General features: G+C 35.1%; 1 long non-coding RNA gene across 1 annotated transcript; it reads left to right on the forward strand.

Moving 5' to 3' along the window:
- The first annotated feature begins 1,053 nt into the window (after positions 1-1,053).
- LOC148679672 (uncharacterized) lies at positions 1,054-9,196 on the forward strand. The gene is made up of 4 exons (XR_015944776.1): positions 1,054-1,392; positions 2,510-3,671; positions 7,383-8,009; positions 8,383-9,196. It is a non-coding gene; the product is annotated as an uncharacterized LOC148679672 (long non-coding RNA).
- Positions 9,197-10,197: the final 1,001 nt, after the last annotated feature.

The following is a 10,197-nucleotide window of genomic DNA, read 5'->3' on the forward strand; positions in this document are numbered from 1 at the left end:
TCTCAGCCAGCAGAGAGGTCAAATCACAGTAATGCAAACTCACTCATAGACATAGATTTTCACTTGCAACTTGCTTTAACATGTTTAACTGTGCATGAAATGTTGTCTAAAACAAAAAAGAATGATGAATTTTATGGCTGGATCTGGTTTTATTACATTCTGAATTGGACGTTGAAAATGAGCTTATCTCAGCCAGCAGAGAGGTCAAATCACAGTAATGCAAACTCAGTCAGAGACATAGATTTTCACTTGCAACTTGCTTTAACATGTTTAACAGTGCATGAAATGTTGTCTAAAACAAAAAAGAATGATGCATTTTATAGCTGGATCTGGTTTTATTACATTCTGAATTGGACGTTGAAAATGAGCTTATCTCAGCCAGCAGAGAGGTCAAATCACAGTAATGCAAACTCAGTCAGAGACATAGATTTTCACTTGCAACTTGCTTTAACATGTTTAACAGTGCATGAAATGTTGTCTAAAACAAAAAAGAATGATGCATTTTATGGCTGGATCTGGTTTTATTACATTCTGAATTGGACGTTGAAAATGAGCTTATCTCAGCCAGCAGAGAGGTCAAATCACAGTAATGCAAACTCACTCATAGACATAGATTTTCACTTGCAACTTGCTTTAACATGTTTAACAGTGCATGAAATGTTGTCTAAAACAAAAAAGAATGATGCATTTTATGGCTGGATCTGGTTTTATTACATTCTGAATTGGACGTTGAAAATGAGCTTATCTCAGCCAGCAGAGAGGTCAAATCACAGTAATGCAAACTCACTCATAGACATAGATTTTCACTTGCAACTTGCTTTAACATGTTTAACTGTGCATGAAATGTTGTCTAAAACAAAAAAGAATGATGAATTTTATGGCTGGATCTGGTTTTATTACATTCTGAATTGGACGTTGAAAATGAGCTTATCTCAGCCAGCAGAGAGGTCAAATCACAGTAATGCAAACTCAGTCAGAGACATAGATTTTCACTTGCAACTTGCTTTAACATGTTTAACAGTGCATGAAATGTTGTCTAAAACAAAAAAGAATGATGCATTTTATAGCTGGATCTGGTTTTATTACATTCTGAATTGGACGTTGAAAATGAGCTTATCTCAGCCAGCAGAGAGGTCAAATCACAGTAATGCAAACTCAGTCAGAGACATAGATTTTCACTTGCAACTTGCTTTAACATGTTTAACAGTGCATGAAATGTTGTCTAAAACAAAAAAGAATGATGCATTTTATGGCTGGATCTGGTTTTATTACATTCTGAATTGGACGTTGAAAATGAGCTTATCTCAGCCAGCAGAGAGGTCAAATCACAGTAATGCAAACTCACTCATAGACATAGATTTTCACTTGCAACTTGCTTTAACATGTTTAACAGTGCATGAAATGTTGTCTAAAACAAAAAAGAATGATGCATTTTATGGCTGGATCTGGTTTTATTACATTCTGAATTGGACGTTGAAAATGAGCTTATCTCAGCCAGCAGAGAGGTCAAATCACAGTAATGCAAACTCAGTCAGAGACATAGATTTTCACTTGCAACTTGCTTTAACATGTTTAACAGTGCATGAAATGTTGTCTAAAACAAAAAAGAATGATGCATTTTATAGCTGGATCTGGTTTTATTACATTCTGAATTGGACGTTGAAAATGAGCTTATCTCAGCCAGCAGAGAGGTCAAATCACAGTAATGCAAACTCAGTCAGAGACATAGATTTTCACTTGCAACTTGCTTTAACATGTTTAACAGTGCATGAAATGTTGTCTAAAACAAAAAAGAATGATGCATTTTATGGCTGGATCTGGTTTTATTACATTCTGAATTGGACGTTGAAAATGAGCTTATCTCAGCCAGCAGAGAGGTCAAATCACAGTAATGCAAACTCAGTCAGAGACATAGATTTTCACTTGCAACTTGCTTTAACATGTTTAACAGTGCATGAAATGTTGTCTAAAACAAAAAAGAATGATGCATTTTATAGCTGGATCTGGTTTTATTACATTCTGAATTGGACGTTGAAAATGAGCTTATCTCAGCCAGCAGAGAGGTCAAATCACAGTAATGCAAACTCAGTCAGAGACATAGATTTTCACTTGCAACTTGCTTTAACATGTTTAACAGTGCATGAAATGTTGTCTAAAACAAAAAAGAATGATGCATTTTATAGCTGGATCAGGTTTTATTACATTCTGAATTGGACGTTGAAAATGAGCTTATCTCAGCCAGCAGTGAGGTCAAATCACAGTAATGCAAACTCAGTCAGAGACATAGATTTTCACTTGCAACTTGCTTTAACATGTTTAACAGTGCATGAAATGTTGTCTAAAACAAAAAAGAATGATGCATTTTATGGCTGGATCTGGTTTTATTACATTCTGAATTGGACGTTGAAAATGAGCTTATCTCAGCCAGCAGAGAGGTCAAATCACAGTAATGCAAACTCAGTCAGAGACATAGATTTTCACTTGCAACTTGCTTTAACATGTTTAACAGTGCATGAAATGTTGTCTAAAACAAAAAAGAATGATGCATTTTATGGCTGGATCTGGTTTTATTACATTCTGAATTGGACGTTGAAAATGAGCTTATCTCAGCCAGCAGAGAGGTCAAATCACAGTAATGCAAACTCAGTCAGAGACATAGATTTTCACTTGCAACTTGCTTTAACATGTTTAACAGTGCATGAAATGTTGTCTAAAACAAAAAAGAATGATGCATTTTATAGCTGGATCTGGTTTTATTACATTCTGAATTGGACGTTGAAAATGAGCTTATCTCAGCCAGCAGAGAGGTCAAATCACAGTAATGCAAACTCAGTCAGAGACATAGATTTTCACTTGCAACTTGCTTTAACATGTTTAACAGTGCATGAAATGTTGTCTAAAACAAAAAAGAATGATGCATTTTATAGCTGGATCAGGTTTTATTACATTCTGAATTGGACGTTGAAAATGAGCTTATCTCAGCCAGCAGTGAGGTCAAATCACAGTAATGCAAACTCAGTCAGAGACATAGATTTTCACTTGCAACTTGCTTTAACATGTTTAACAGTGCATGAAATGTTGTCTAAAACAAAAAAGAATGATGCATTTTATGGCTGGATCTGGTTTTATTACATTCTGAATTGGACGTTGAAAATGAGCTTATCTCAGCCAGCAGAGAGGTCTAATGCAAACTCAGTCAGAAACATAGATTTTCACTTGCAACTTGCTTTAACATGTTTAACAGTGCATGAAATGTTGTCTAAAACAAAAAAGAATGATGCATTTTATGGCTGGATCTGGTTTTATTACATTCTGAATTGGACGTTGAAAATGAGCTTATCTCAGCCAGCAGAGAGGTCAAATCACAGTAATGCAAACTCAGTCAGAGACATAGATTTTCACTTGCAACTTGCTTTAACATGTTTAACAGTGCATGAAATGTTTTCTAAAACAAAAAAGAATGATGCATTTTATGGCTGGATCTGGTTTTATTACATTCTGAATTGGACGTTGAAAATGAGCTTATCTCAGCCAGCAGAGAGGTCAAATCACAGTAATGCAAACTCAGTCAGAGACATAGATTTTCATTTGCAACTTGCTTTAACATGTTTAACAGTGCATGAAATGTTGTCTAAAACAAAAAAGAATGATGCATTTTATAGCTGGATCTGGTTTTAATACATTTTGAATTGGACGTTGAAAATGAGCTTATCTCAGCCAGCAGAGAAGTCAAATCACAGTAATGCAAACTCAGTCAGAGACATAGATTTTCACTTGCAACTTGCTTTAACATGTTTAACAGTGCATGAAATGTTGTCTAAAACAAAAAAGAATGATGCATTTTATGGCTGGATCTGGTTTTATTACATTCTGAATTGGACGTTGAAAATGAGCTTATCTCAGCCAGCAGAGAGGTCAAATCACAGTAATGCAAACTCAGTCAGAGACATAGATTTTCACTTGCAACTTGCTTTAACATGTTTAACAGTGCATGAAATGTTGTCTAAAACAAAAAAGAATGATGCATTTTATAGCTGGATCAGGTTTTATTACATTCTGAATTAGACGTTGAAAATGACCTTATCTCAGCCAGCAGAGAGGTCAAATCACAGTAATGCAAACTCAGTCAGAGACATAGATTTTCACTTGCAACTTGCTTTAACATGTTTAACAGTGCATGAAATGTTGTCTAAAACAAAAAAGAATGATGCATTTTATAGCTGGATCAGGTTTTATTACATTCTGAATTGGACGTTGAAAATGAGCTTATCTCAGCCAGCAGAGAGGTCAAATCACAGTAATGCAAACTCAGTCAGAGACATAGATTTTCACTTGCAACTTGCTTTAACATGTTTAACAGTGCATGAAATGTTGTCTAAAACAAAAAAGAATGATCCATTTTATGGCTGGATCAGGTTTTATTATATTCTGAATTGGACGTTGAAAATGAGCTTATCTCAGCCAGCAGAGAGGTCAAATCACAGTAATGCAAACTCAGTCAGAGACATAGATTTTCACTTGCAACTTGCTTTAACATGTTTAACAGTGCATGAAATGTTGTCTAAAACAAAAAAGAATGATGCATTTTATGGCTGGATCTGGTTTTATTACATTCTGAATTGGACGTTGAAAATGAGTTCATCTCAGCCAGCAGAGAGGTCAAATCACAGTAATGCAAACTCAGTCAGAGACATAGATTTTCACTTGCAACTTGCTTTAACATGTTTAACAGTGCATGAAATGTTGTCTAAAACAAAAAAGAATGATGCATTTTATGGCTGGATCTGGTTTTATTACATTCTGAATTGGACGTTGAAAATGAGCTTATCTCAGCCAGCAGAGAGGTCTAATGCAAACTCAGTCAGAAATATAGATTTTCACTTGCAACTTGCTTTAACATGTTTAACAGTGCATGAAATGTTGTCTAAAACAAAAAAGAATGATGCATTTTATGGCTGGATCTGGTTTTATTACATTCTGAATTGGACGTTGAAAGTGAGCTTATCTCAGCCAGCAGAGAGATCAAATCACAGTAATGCAAACTCAGTCAGAGACATAGATTTTCACTTGCAACTTGCTTTAACATGTTTAACAGTGCATGAAATGTTTTCTAAAACAAAAAAGAATGATGCATTTTATGGCTGGATCTGGTTTTATTACATTCTGAATTGGACGTTGAAAATGAGCTTATCTCAGCCAGCAGAGAGGTCAAATCACAGTAATGCAAACTCAGTCAGAGACATAGATTTTCACTTGCAACTTGCTTTAACATGTTTAACAGTGCATGAAATGTTGTCTAAAACAAAAAAGAATGATGCATTTTATGGCTGGATCTGGTTTTATCACTTTCTGAATTGGACGTTGAAAATGAGCTTATCTCAGCCAGCAGAGAGGTCAAATCACAGTAATGCAAACTCACTCATAGACATAGATTTTCACTTGCAACTTGCTTTAACATGTTTAACAGTGCATGAAATGTTGTCTAAAACAAAAAAGAATGATGCATTTTATGGCTGGATCTGGTTTTATTACATTCTGAATTGGACGTTGAAAATGAGCTTATCTCAGCCAGCAGAGAGGTCAAATCACAGTAATGCAAACTCAGTCAGAGACATAGATTTTCACTTGCAACTTGCTTTAACATGTTTAACAGTGCATGAAATGTTGTCTAAAACAAAAAAGAATGATGCATTTTATAGCTGGATCTGGTTTTATTACATTCTGAATTGGACGTTGAAAATGAGCTTATCTCAGCCAGCAGAGAGGTCAAATCACAGTAATGCAAACTCAGTCAGAGACATAGATTTTCACTTGCAACTTGCTTTAACATGTTTAACAGTGCATGAAATGTTGTCTAAAACAAAAAAGAATGATGCATTTTATAGCTGGATCTGGTTTTATTACATTCTGAATTGGACGTTGAAAATGAGCTTATCTCAGCCAGCAGAGAGGTCAAATCACAGTAATGCAAACTCAGTCAGAGACATAGATTTTCACTTGCAACTTGCTTTAACATGTTTAACAGTGCATGAAATGTTGTCTAAAACAAAAAAGAATGATGCATTTTATAGCGGGATCAGGTTTTATTACATTCTGAATTGGACGTTGAAAATGAGCTTATCTCAGCCAGCAGTGAGGTCAAATCACAGTAATGCAATCTCAGTCAGAGACATAGATTTTCACTTGCAACTTGCTTTAACATGTTTAACAGTGCATGAAATGTTGTCTAAAACAAAAAAGAATGATGCATTTTATGGCTGGATCTGGTTTTATTACATTCTGAATTGGACGTTGAAAATGAGCTTATCTCAGCCAGCAGAGAGGTCAAATCACAGTAATGCAAACTCAGTCAGAGACATAGATTTTCACTTGCAACTTGCTTTAACATGTTTAACAGTGCATGAAATGTTTTCTAAAACAAAAAAGAATGATGCATTTTATGGCTGGATCTGGTTTTATTACATTCTGAATTGGACGTTGAAAATGAGCTTATCTCAGCCAGCAGAGAGGTCAAATCACAGTAATGCAAACTCAGTCAGAGACATAGATTTTCACTTGCAACTTGCTTTAACATGTTTAACAGTGCATGAAATGTTGTCTAAAACAAAAAAGAATGATGCATTTTATGGCTGGATCTGGTTTTATTACATTCTGAAATGGACGTTGAAAATGAGCTTATCTCAGCCAGCAGAGAGGTCAAATCACAGTAATGCAAACTCAGTCAGAGACATAGATTTTCACTTGCAACTTGCTTTAACATGTTTAACAGTGCATGAAATGTTGTCTAAAACAAAAAAGAATGATGCATTTTATAGCTGGATCTGGTTTTATTACATTCTGAATTGGACGTTGAAAATGAGCTTATCTCAGCCAGCAGAGAGGTCAAATCACAGTAATGCAAACTCAGTCAGAGACATAGATTTTCACTTGCAACTTGCTTTAACATGTTTAACAGTGCATGAAATGTTGTCTAAAACAAAAAAAAATGATGCATTTTATGGCTGGATCTGGTTTTATTACATTCTGAATTGGACGTTGAAAATGAGTTTATCTCAGCCAGCAGAGAGGTCAAATCACAGTAATGCAAACTCAGTCAGAGACATAGATTTTCACTTGCAACTTGCTTTAACATGTTTAACAGTGCATGAAATGTTGTCTAAAACAAAAAAGAATGATGCATTTTATGGCTGGATCTGGTTTTATTACATTCTGAATTGGACGTTGAAAATGAGCTTATCTCAGCCAGCAGAGAGGTCAAATCACAGTAATGCAAACTCAGTCAGAGACATAGATTTTCACTTGCAACTTGCTTTAACATGTTTAACAGTGCATGAAATGTTGTCTAAAACAAAAAAGAATGATGCATTTTATAGCTGGATCAGGTTTTATTACATTCTGAATTGGACGTTGAAAATGAGCTTATCTCAGCCAGCAGAGAGGTCAAATCACAGCAATGCAAACTCAGTCAGAGACATAGATTTTCACTTGCAACTTGCTTTAACATGTTTAACAGTGCATGAAATGTTTTCTAAAACAAAAAAGAATGATGCATTTTATGGCTGGATCTGGTTTTATTACATTCTGAATTGGACGTTGAAAATGAGCTTATCTCAGCCAGCAGAGAGGTTAAATCACAGTAATGCAAACTCAGTCAGAGACATAGATTTTCACTTGCAACTTGCTTTAACATGTTTAACAGTGCATGAAATGTTGTCTAAAACAAAAAAAGAATGATGCATTTTATGGCTGGATCTGTTTTTATCACTTTCTGAATTGGACGTTGAAAATGAGCTTATCTCAGCCAGCAGAGAGGTCAAATCACAGTAATGCAAACTCAGTCAGAGACATAGATTTTCACTTGCAACTTGCTTTAACATGTTTAACAGTGCATGAAATGTTGTCTAAAACAAAAAAGAATGATGCATTTTATGGCTGGATCTGGTTTTATTACATTCTGAATTGGACGTTGAAAATGAGCTTATCTCAGCCAGCAGAGAGGTCAAATCACAGTAATGCAAACTCAGTCAGAGACATAGATTTTCACTTGCAACTTGCTTTAACATGTTTAACAGTGCATGAAATGTTGTCTAAAACAAAAAAGAATGATGCATTTTATAGCTGGATCAGGTTTTATTACATTCTGAATTGGACGTTGAAAATGAGCTTATCTCAGCCAGCAGAGAGGTCAAATCACAGTAATGCAAACTCAGTCAGAGACATAGATTTTCACTTGCAACTTGCTTTAACATGTTTAACAGTGCATGAAATGTTTTCTAAAACAAAAAAGAATGATGCATTTTATGGCTGGATCTGGTTTTATTACATTCTGAATTGGACATTGAAAATGAGCTCATCTCAGCCAGCAGAGAGGTCAAATCACAGTAATGCAAACTCAGTCAGAGACATAGATTTTCACTTGCAACTTGCTTTAACATGTTTAACAGTGCATGAAATGTTGTCTAAAACAAAAAAGAATGATGCATTTTATAGCTGGATCTGGTTTTATTACATTCTGAATTGGACGTTGAAAATGAGCTTATCTCAGCCAGCAGAGAGGTCAAATCACAGTAATGCAAACTCAGTCAGAGACATAGATTTTCACTTGCAACTTGCTTTAACATGTTTAACAGTGCATGAAATGTTGTCTAAAACAAAAAAGAATGATGCATTTTATAGCTGGATCAGGTTTTATTACATTCTGAATTGGACGTTGAAAATGAGCTTATCTCAGCCAGCAGTGAGGTCAAATCACAGTAATGCAATCTCAGTCAGAGACATAGATTTTCACTTGCAACTTGCTTTAACATGTTTAACAGTGCATGAAATGTTGTCTAAAACAAAAAAGAATGATGCATTTTATGGCTGGATCTGGTTTTATTACATTCTGAATTGGACGTTGAAAATGAGCTTATCTCAGCCAGCAGAGAGGTCTAATGCAAACTCAGTCAGAAACATAGATTTTCACTTGCAACTTGCTTTAACATGTTTAACAGTGCATGAAATGTTGTCTAAAACAAAAAAGAATGATGCATTTTATGGCTGGATCTGGTTTTATTACATTCTGAATTGGACGTTGAAAATGAGCTTATCTCAGCCAGCAGAGAGGTCAAATCACAGTAATGCAAACTCAGTCAGAGACATAGATTTTCACTTGCAACTTGCTTTAACATGTTTAACAGTGCATGAAATGTTTTCTAAAACAAAAAAGAATGATGCATTTTATGGCTGGATCTGGTTTTATTACATTCTGAATTGGACGTTGAAAATGAGCTTATCTCAGCCAGCAGAGAGGTCAAATCACAGTAATGCAAACTCAGTCAGAGACATAGATTTTCACTTGCAACTTGCTTTAACATGTTTAACAGTGCATGAAATGTTGTCTAAAACAAAAAAGAATGATGCATTTTATGGCTGGATCTGGTTTTATTACATTCTGAAATGGACGTTGAAAATGAGCTTATCTCAGCCAGCAGAGAGGTCAAATCACAGTAATGCAAACTCAGTCAGAGACATAGATTTTCACTTGCAACTTGCTTTAACATGTTTAACAGTGCATGAAATGTTGTCTAAAACAAAAAAGAATGATGCATTTTATAGCTGGATCTGGTTTTATTACATTCTGAATTGGACGTTGAAAATGAGCTTATCTCAGCCAGCAGAGAGGTCAAATCACAGTAATGCAAACTCAGTCAGAGACATAGATTTTCACTTGCAACTTGCTTTAACATGTTTAACAGTGCATGAAATGTTGTCTAAAACTAAAAAGAATGATGCATTTTATGGCTGGATCTGGTTTTATCACTTTCTGAATTGGACGTTGAAAATGAGCTTATCTCAGCCAGCAGAGAGGTCAAATCACAGTAATGCAAACTCAGTCAGAGACATAGATTTTCACTTGCAACTTGCTTTAACATGTTTAACAGTGCATGAAATGTTGTCTAAAACAAAAAAGAATGATGCATTTTATGGCTGGATCTGGTTTTATTACATTCTGAATTGGACGTTGAAAATGAGCTTATCTCAGCCAGCAGAGAGGTCAAATCACAGTAATGCAAACTCACTCATAGACATAGATTTTCACTTGCAACTTGCTTTAACATGTTTAACTGTGCATGAAATGTTGTCTAAAACAAAAAAGAATGATGAATTTTATGGCTGGATCTGGTTTTATTACATTCTGAATTGGACGTTGAAAAT

Source organism: Danio rerio, chromosome 8 (genome assembly GCF_052040795.2).
Source record: "Danio rerio strain M-AB ecotype USA chromosome 8, GRCz13ab, whole genome shotgun sequence".
In the NCBI taxonomy this organism is placed as follows: Eukaryota; Metazoa; Chordata; class Actinopteri; order Cypriniformes; family Danionidae; genus Danio; species Danio rerio.